The following is a 10,809-nucleotide window of genomic DNA, read 5'->3' on the forward strand; positions in this document are numbered from 1 at the left end:
AACATACTGGTAGGTAGTCTACACCTCTATCATACTGGTAGGTAGTCTACACCTCTAACATACTGGTAGGTAGTCTACATCTCTAACATACTGGTAGGTAGTCTACATCTCTACTGGTAGTAGTCTACACCTCTATCATACTGGTAGGTAGTCTACACCTCTACTGGTAGTAGTCTACACCTCTATCATACTGGTAGGTAGTCTACACCTCTAACATACTGGTAGGTAGTCTAACTATCATACTGGTAGGTAGTCTACATCTCTAACATACTGGTAGGTAGTCTACACCTCTATCATACTGGTAGGTAGTCTAATCTCTATCATACTGGTAGGTAGTCTACATCTCTATCATACTGGTAGGTAGTCTACACCTCTAACATACTGGTAGGTAGTCTACACCTCTAACATACTGGTAGGTAGTCTACATCTCTAACATACTGGTAGGTAGTCTACATCTCTATCATACTGGTAGGTAGTCTACACCTCTAACATACTGGTAGGTAGTCTACACCTCTAACATACTGGTAGGTAGTCTACACCTCTAACATACTGGTAGGTAGTCTACATCTCTAACATACTGGTAGGTAGTCTACATCTCTAACATACTGGTAGGTAGTCTACATCTCTATCATACTGGTAGGTAGTCTACATCTCTATCATACTGGTAGGTAGTCTACACCTCTAACATACTGGTAGGTAGTCTACACCTCTACTGGTAGGTCGTCTACACCTCTATCATACTGGTAGGTAGTCTACACCTCTAACATACTGGTAGGTAGTCTACAACTCTAACATACTGGTAGGTAGTCTACACCTCTATCATACTGGTAGGTAGTCTACATCTCTAACATACTGGTAGGTAGTCTACACCTCTATCATACTGGTAGGTAGTCTACATCTCTATCATACTGGTAGGTAGTCTACACCTCTATCATACTGGTAGGTAGTCTACATCTCTATCATACTGGTAGGTAGTCTACACCTCTAACATACTGGTAGGTAGTCTACACCTCTATCATACTGGTAGGTAGTCTACACCTCTAACATACTGGTAGGTAGTCTACATCTCTAACATACTGGTAGGTAGTCTACATCTCTATCATACTGGTAGGTAGTCTACACCTCTAACATACTGGTAGGTAGTCTACACCTCTAACATACTGGTAGGTAGTCTACACCTCTAACATACTGGTAGGTAGTCTACATCTCTAACATACTGGTAGGTAGTCTACATCTCTAACATACTGGTAGGTAGTCTACACCAAATCTCTAACATATTGGTAGGTAGTCTCCACCTCTATCATACTGGTAGGTAGTCTACACCTCTAACATACTGGTAGGTAGTCTACACCTCTACTGGTAGGTCGTCTACATCTCTATCATACTGGTAGGTAGTCTACACCTCTAACATACTGGTAGGTAGTCTACACCTCTAACATACTGGTAGGGAGTCTACATCTCTAACATACTGGCAGGTAGTCTACATCTCTATCATACTGGTAGGTAGTCTACATCTCTATCATACTGGTAGGTAGTCTACACCTCTAACATACTGGTAGGTAGTCTACACCTCTAACATACTGGTAGGTAGTCTACATCTCTAACATACTGGTAGGTAGTCTACATCTCTATCATACTGGTAGGTAGTCTACACCTCTAACATACTGGTAGGTAGTCTACACCTCTAACATACTGGTAGGTAGTCTACACCTCTAACATACTGGTAGGTAGTCTACATCTCTAACATACTGGTAGGTAGTCTACACCTCTAACATACTGGTAGGTAGTCTACACCTCTACTGGTAGTAGTCTACACCTCTAACATACTGGTAGCTAGTCTACATCTCTAACATACTGGTAGGTAGTCTACATCTCTAACATACTGGTAGGTAGTCTATACCTCTACTGGTAGTAGTCTACATCTCTAACATACTGGTAGGTAGTCTACAACTCATCTCTAACATACTGGTAGGTAGTCTACATCTCTATCATACTGGTAGGTAGTCTAAACCTCTAACATACTGGTAGGTAGTCTACACCTCTAACATACTGGTAGGTAGTCTACACCTCTAACATACTGGTAGGTAGTCTACATCTCTAACATACTGGTAGGTAGTCTACACCTCTAACATACTGGTAGGTAGTCTACACCTCTACTGGTAGTAGTCTACACCTCTAACATACTGGTAGCTAGTCTACATCTCTAACATACTGGTAGGTAGTCTACATCTCTAACATACTGGTAGGTAGTCTATACCTCTACTGGTAGTAGTCTACATCTCTAACATACTGGTAGGTAGTCTACAACTCATCTCTAACATATTGGTAGGTAGTCTACAACTCTATCATACTGGTAGGTAGTCTACACCTCTAACATACTGGTAGGTAGTCTACACCTCTAACATACTGGTAGGTAGTCTACATCTCTGACATACTGGTAGGTAGTCTACACCTCTAACATACTGGTAGGTAGTCTACACCTCTACTGGTAGTAGTCTACACCTCTATCATACTGGTAGGTAGTCTACATCTCTATCATACTGGTAGGTAGTCTACACCTCTAACATACTGGTAGGTAGTCTACATCTCTATCATACTGGTAGGTAGTCTACACCTCTAACATACTGGTAGGTAGTCTACACCTCTAACATACTGGTAGGTAGTCTACACCTCTAACATACTGGTAGGTAGTCTACATCTCTAACATACTGGTAGGTAGTCTACAACTCATCTCTAACATACTGGTAGGTAGTCTACATACTGGTAGGTAGTCTACATCTCTATCATACTGGTAGGTAGTCTACACCTCCTCTAACATACTGGTAGGTAGTCTACACCTCTAACATACTGGTAGGTAGTCTACATCTCTAACATACTGGTAGGTAGTCTACATCTCTAACATACTGGTAGGTAGTCTACACCTCTAACATACTGGTAGGTAGTCTACACCTCTAACATACTGGTAGGTAGTCTACATCTCTAACATACTGGTAGGTAGTCTACATCTCTCTAACATACTGGTAGGTAGTCTACACCTCTAACATACTGGTAGGTAGTCTACATCTCTAACATACTGGTAGGTAGTCTACACCTCTAACATACTCAGTCTCTAACATCTACATCTCTAACATACTGGTAGGTAGTCTACATCTCTAACATACTGGTACTGGTAGTCTACACTCTCTAATCATACATCTCTAACATACTGGTAGGTAGTCTACATCTCTAACATACTGGTAGGTAGTCTACATCTCTAACATACTGGTAGGTAGTCTACACACCTCAACATACTGGTAGGTAGTCTACACCTCTAACATACTGGTAGGTAGTCTACACCTCTAACATACTGGTAGGTAGTCTACACCTAACATACTGGTAGGTAGTCTACATCTCTACCTCTAACATACTGGTAGGTAGTCTACATCTCTAACATACTGGTAGGTAGTCTACATCTCTAACATACTGGTAGGTAGTCTATACCTCTACTGGTAGTAGTCTACATCTCTAACATACTGGTAGGTAGTCTACACTCATCTCTAACATACTGGTAGGTAGTCTACATCTCTATCATACTGGTAGGTAGTCTACACCTCTAACATACTGGTAGGTAGTCTACACCTCTAACATACTGGTAGGTAGTCTACACCTCTAACATACTGGTAGGTAGTCTACATCTCTAACATACTGGTAGGGTAGTCTACACCTCTAACATACTGGTAGGTAGTCTACACCTCTACTGGTAGTAGTCTACACCTCTAACATACTGGTAGCTAGTCTACATCTCTAACATACTGGTAGGTAGTCTACATCTCTAACATACTGGTAGGTAGTCTATACCTCTACTGGTAGTAGTCTACATCTCTAACATACTGGTAGGTAGTCTACACTCATCTCTAACATATTGGTAGGTAGTCTACAACTCTATCATACTGGTAGGTAGTCTACACCTCTAACATGCTGGTAGGTAGTCTACACCTCTACTGGTAGGTCGTCTACATCTCTATCATACTGGTAGGTAGTCTACACCTCTAACATACTGGTAGGTAGTCTACATCTCTAACATACTGGTAGGTAGTCTACACCTCTATCATACTGGTAGGTAGTCTACATCTCTATCATACTGGTAGGTAGTCTACACCTCTAACATACTGGTAGGTAGTCTACATCTCTATCATACTGGTAGGTAGTCTACACCTCTAACATACTGGTAGGTAGTCTACACCTCTAACATACTGGTAGGTAGTCTACACCTCTAACATACTGGTAGGTAGTCTACATCTCTAACATACTGGTAGGTAGTCTACAACTCATCTCTAACATACTGGTAGGTAGTCTACATCTCTATCATACTGGTAGGTAGTCTACACCTCTAACATACTGGTAGGTAGTCTACACCTCTAACATACTGGTAGGTAGTCTACACCTCTAACATACTGGTAGGTAGTCTACATCTCTAACATACTGGTAGGTAGTCTACACCTCTAACATACTGGTAGGTAGTCTACACCTCTACTGGTAGTAGTCTACACCTCTAACATACTGGTAGCTAGTCTACATCTCTAACATACTGGTAGGTAGTCTACATCTCTAACATACTGGTAGGTAGTCTATACCTCTATCATACTGGTAGGTAGTCTACATCTCTAACATACTGGTAGGTAGTCTACACCTCTAACATACTGGTAGGTAGTCTACACCTCTAACATACTGGTAGGTAGTCTACACCTCTAACATACTGGTAGGTAGTCTACACCTCTACTGGTAGTAGTCTACACCTCTAACATACTGGTAGGTAGTCTACATCTCTAACATACTGGTAGGTAGTCTACATCTCTAACATACTGGTAGTCTATACCTCTACTGGTAGTAGTCTACATCTCTAAAATACTGGTAGGTAGTCTACAACTCATCTCTAACATACTGGTAGGTAGTCTACATCTCTATCATACTGGTAGGTAGTCTACACCTCTAACATACTGGTAGGTAGTCTACACCTCTAACATACTGGTAGGTAGTCTACACCTCTAACATACTGGTAGGTAGTCTACATCTCTAACATACTGGTAGGTAGTCTACACCTCTAACATACTGGTAGGTAGTCTACACCTCTACTGGTAGTAGTCTACACCTCTAACATACTGGTAGCTAGTCTACATCTCTAACATACTGGTAGGTAGTCTACATCTCTAACATACTGGTAGGTAGTCTACACCTCTACTGGTAGTAGTCTACATCTCTAACATACTGGTAGGTAGTCTACACTCATCTCTAACATATTGGTAGGTAGTCTACAACTCTATCATACTGGTAGGTAGTCTACACCTCTAACATGCTGGTAGGTAGTCTACACCTCTACTGGTAGGTCGTCTACATCTCTATCATACTGGTAGGTAGTCTACACCTCTAACATACTGGTAGGTAGTCTACATCTCTAACATACTGGTAGGTAGTCTACACCTCTATCATACTGGTAGGTAGTCTACATCTCTATCATACTGGTAGGTAGTCTACACCTCTAACATACTGGTAGGTAGTCTACATCTCTATCATACTGGTAGGTAGTCTACACCTCTAACATACTGGTAGGTAGTCTACACCTCTAACATACTGGTAGGTAGTCTACACCTCTAACATACTGGTAGGTAGTCTACATCTCTAACATACTGGTAGGTAGTCTACAACTCATCTCTAACATACTGGTAGGTAGTCTACATCTCTATCATACTGGTAGGTAGTCTACACCTCTAACATACTGGTAGGTAGTCTACACCTCTAACATACTGGTAGGTAGTCTACACCTCTAACATACTGGTAGGTAGTCTACATCTCTAACATACTGGTAGGTAGTCTACACCTCTAACATACTGGTAGGTAGTCTACACCTCTACTGGTAGTAGTCTACACCTCTAACATACTGGTAGCTAGTCTACATCTCTAACATACTGGTAGGTAGTCTACATCTCTAACATACTGGTAGGTAGTCTATACCTCTACTGGTAGTAGTCTACATCTCTAACATACTGGTAGGTAGTCTACAACTCATCTCTAACATATTGGTAGGTAGTCTACAACTCTATCATACTGGTAGGTAGTCTACACCTCTAACATGCTGGTAGGTAGTCTACACCTCTACTGGTAGGTCGTCTACATCTCTATCATACTGGTAGGTAGTCTACACCTCTAACATACTGGTAGGTAGTCTACATCTCTAACATACTGGTAGGTAGTCTACACCTCTATCATACTGGTAGGTAGTCTAAATCTCTATCATACTGGTAGGTAGTCTACACCTCTAACATACTGGTAGGTAGTCTACACCTCCATACCTAACGCTGGGAACATACTGGTAGGTAGTCTACACCTCTATCATACTGGTAGGTAGTCTACATCTCTATCATACTGGTAGGTAGTCTACATCTCTAACATACTGATAGGTAGTCTACACCTCTAACATACTGATAGGTAGTCTACACCTCTAACATACTGGTAGGTAGTCTACACCTCTAACATACTGGTAGGTAGTCTACACCTCTAACATACTGATAGGTAGTCTACACCTCTATCATACTGGTAGGTAGTCTACATCTCTAACATACTGATAGGTAGTCTACACCTCTATCATACTGGTAGGTAGTCTACATCTCTAACATACTGGTAGGTAGTCTACACCTCTAACATACTGATAGGTAGTCTACATCTCTCACATACTGGTAGGTAGTCTACACCTCTAACATACTGGTAGGTAGTCTACACCTCTAACATACTGGTAGGTAGTCTACACCTCTAACATACTGGCAGGTAGTCTACATCTCTATCATACTGGTAGGTAGTCTACATCTCTATCATACTGGTAGGTAGTCTACACCTCTAACATACTGGTAGGTAGTCTACACCTCGAACATACTGGTAGGTAGTCTACATCTCTAACATACTATTAGGTAGTCTACATCTCTATCATACTGGTAGGTAGTCTACACCTCTAACATACTGGTAGGTAGTCTACACATCTAACATACTGGTAGGTAGTCTACACCTCTAACATACTGGTAGGTAGTCTACATCTCTAACATACTGGTAGGTAGTCTACACCTCTAACATACTGGTAGGTAGTCTACACCTCTACTGGTAGTAGTCTACACCTCTAACATACTGGTAGCTAGTCTACATCTCTAACATACTGGTAGGTAGTCTACATCTTTAACATACTGGTAGGTAGTCTATACCTCTACTGGTAGTAGTCTACATCTCTAACATACTGGTAGGTAGTCTACACCTCATCTCTAACATATTGGTAGGTAGTCTACACCTCTATCATACTGGTAGGTAGTCTACACCTCTAACATACTGGTAGGTAGTCTACACCTCTACTGGTAGGTCGTCTACATCTCTATCATACTGGTAGGTAGTCTACACCTCTAACATACTGGTAGGTAGTCTACACCTCTAACATACTGGTAGGTAGGTCTACACCTCTAACATACTGGTAGGTAGTCTACACCTCTAACATACTGGCAGGTAGTCTACATCTCTATCATACTGGTAGGTAGTCTACACCTCTAACATACTGGTAGGTAGTCTACACCTCTATCATACTGGTAGGTAGTCTACATCTCTATCATACTGGTAGGTAGTCTACATCTCTATCATACTGGTAGGTAGTCTACACCTCTAACATACTGGTAGGTAGTCTACACCTCTAACATACTGGTAGGTAGTCTACATCTCTAACATACTGGTAGGTAGTCTACATCTCTATCATACTGGTAGGTAGTCTACACCTCTAACATACTGGTAGGTAGTCTACACCTCTAACATACTGGTAGGTAGTCTACACCTCTAACATACTGGTAGGTAGTCTACATCTCTAACATACTGGTAGGTAGTTTTCACCTCTATCATACTGGTAGGTAGTCTACACCTCTAACATACTGGTAGGTAGTCTACACCTCTAACATACTGGTAGGTAGTCTACACCTCTAACATACTGGTAGGTAGTCTACATCTCTAACATACTCGTAGGTAGTCTACACCTCTAACATACTGGTAGGTAGTCTACACCTCTAACATACTGGTAGGTAGTCTACATCTCTAACATACTGGTAGGTAGTCTACACCTCTAACATACTGGTAGGTAGTCTACACCTCTACTGGTAGTAGTCTACACCTCTAACATACTGGTAGCTAGTCTACATCTCTAACATCCTGGTAGGTAGTCTACATCTCTAACATACTGGTAGGTAGTCTATACCTCTACTGGTAGTAGTCTACACCTCTAACATACTGGTAGGTTGTCTACACCTCTATCATACTGGTAGGTAGTCTACATTTCTAAAATACTGGTAGGGAGGATGTGTGTGTGTCGAAGGTCACATCTCTCTCCTTTATCGCCCTCCCTCCCTCACCCCCTCGTTCCCTCCCTCCCTCACCCCCTCGTTCCCTCCCTCCCTCCCTCACCCACTCGTTCCCTCCCTCCCTCCCTCACCCCTCGTTCCCTCCCTCCCTTCCTCTCTCCCCCATCACCCCCTCCCCCTCCCTCCATCCCTCCCTCCCCTCACCCCCTCGTTCCCTCCCTCCCTCACCCACTCGTTCCCTCCCTCCCTTCCTCTCAACCCCCATCACCCCTCCCCCTCCCTCCATCCCTCCCTCCCTCACCCCCTCCCTCCCTCCCTCCCTCCATCCCTCCCTCCCTCCCTCACCCCTCACCCCCTCCCTCCCTCCCTCACCCCCTCACCCCCTCCCTCCCTCCCTCCATCCCTCCCTCCCTCCCTCACCCTGTTGTTCCCTCCCTCCCTCCATCCCTCCCTCCCTCCCTCCCTCCCTCACCCTGTTGTTCCCTCCTCCATCCCTCCCTCCCTCCCTCCCTCACCCCCTCACCCCCTCCATCCCTCCCTCCCTCCCTCCCTCACCCTGTTGTTCCCTCCCTCCCTCCATCCCTCCCTCCCTCCCTCCCTCACCCTGTTGTTCCCTCCCTCCATCCCTCCCTCCCTCCCTCCCTCACCCCCTCACCCCCTCCATCCCTCCCTCCCTCCCTCCCTCACCCTGTTGTTCCCTCCCTCCCTCCCTCACCCCCTCACCCCCTCCATCCCTCCCTCCCTCACCCTGTTGTTCCCTCCCTCCCTCCCTCCCTCTCTCCAGGTCAGTCGGTTGGATCCTCGTTCTCTCGACATTCTCCAGAGTTGGGACACAGGGTTTCCTAAACGCAGTGCAGGGAGACCTTCATGATCTGTGGTACCCTGTACGTCACCAACTCCCATCTGGCCGGAGCTAAGGTCCACTTTGCTTATCACACCAACTCCTCCAGCTATGAGTACACAGACATCCCCTTCCACAACCAGTACTCTCACATCTCCATGATGGACTACAACCCCAGAGAGAGGGCCCTCTACACATGGAACAATGGACATCAGGTCATCTATAACGTGACCCTGTTTCATGTTATACAGAGCGAAGGATAGAGGAGGAGAGGAGGGGAGGAGGGAAAGGAGAGAGACTGACGGACTATATCTCCATACAAGAGAGGAGGAGGAGGAGGAGGAAGAGGAGGAGGAGGAGTGGGAGGGGAGTGGGTGAGAGACTGACGACTATATCTTGAGAGGAAGAGGGGGAAGAAGAGGAGAGGAGGAGGAGAAGGAGGACTGATGGACTCTATCTATAGAGAGAGAGGATGAGAAGGAGGACTGATGGACTTTATCTCTAGAGAGAGCAGGAGAAGGAGGACTGATGGACTATATCTCTAGAGAGAGAGAGAGGAGGAGAAGGAGCACTGATGGACTATATCTCTAGAGAGAGAGAGGAGGAGAAGGTGGACTGATGGACTTTAACTCTAGAGAGAGCAGGAGAAGGAGGACTGATGGACTTTATCTCTAGAGAGAAAGGAGGAGAAGGAGGACTGATGGACTATATCTCTATACAAAGAGAGGAGGAGAAGGAGCACTGATGGACTATATCTCTAGAGAGAGAGAGGAGAAGGAGGACTGATGGACTATATCTCTAAAGATGGAGGAGGAGAAGGAGGACTGATGGACTATATCTCTAGAGAGAGAGAGGAGGAGAAGGTGGACTGATGGACTTTATCTCTAGAGAGAGCAGGAGAAGGAGGACTGATGGACTTTATCTCTAGAGAGAGAGAGGAGGAGAAGGTGGACTGATGGACTTTATCTCTATACAAAGAGAGGAGGAGAAGGAGCACTGATGGACTATATCTCTAAAGATGGAGGAGGAGAAGGAGGACTGATGGACTATATCTCTAGAGAGAGAGAGGAGGAGAAGGAGGACTGATGGACTATATCTCTAGAGAGAGAGAGGGGAGGAGAAGGAGCACTGATGGACTATATCTGTAGAGAGAGAGAGGAGGAGAAGGAGGACTGATGAACTATATCTCTAGAGAGAGGAGGAGGACTGATGGACTATATCTGTAGAGAGAGAGGAGGAGAAGGAGGACTGATGGTCTATATCTCTAGAGAGAGGAGGAGGACTGATGGACTATATCTATATATATAGAGAGAGAGCCTGTATCTGGGACAGTTGGTGTGTCTATAAATTTGAGGAAAATACATTCTGACTGAAGATGGAAACAGTCTGGGGTTGTGGAGAAAAGAAAGAGACACAGAAGTTGAATATGTTGTTCTACTTTATGACCAGAGCCCAAAGTAGTGCACTATATCGGGAATAGGGCTCTGGTCTAATGTAGTGCACTATATCGGGAATAGGGCTCTAGTCTATAGAAGTGCACTATATCGGGAATAGGGCTCTGGTCTAATGTAGTGCACTATATAGGAAATTGGGCTCTGGTCTATTCAAGTGCACTAT

The 10,809-nt window shown here is 44.3% G+C and overlaps 1 pseudogene; it reads left to right on the plus strand.

Moving 5' to 3' along the window:
* The window catches only part of LOC121845879, an 83,504-nt pseudogene extending 73,711 nt beyond the window's left edge, over positions 1-9,793 (plus strand).
* The last annotated feature ends 1,016 nt before the right edge of the window (positions 9,794-10,809 follow it).

The sequence above is a fragment of the Oncorhynchus tshawytscha genome, unplaced genomic scaffold (assembly GCF_018296145.1).
Source record: "Oncorhynchus tshawytscha isolate Ot180627B unplaced genomic scaffold, Otsh_v2.0 Un_contig_2678_pilon_pilon, whole genome shotgun sequence".
NCBI classification, from domain to species: domain Eukaryota; kingdom Metazoa; phylum Chordata; class Actinopteri; order Salmoniformes; family Salmonidae; genus Oncorhynchus; species Oncorhynchus tshawytscha.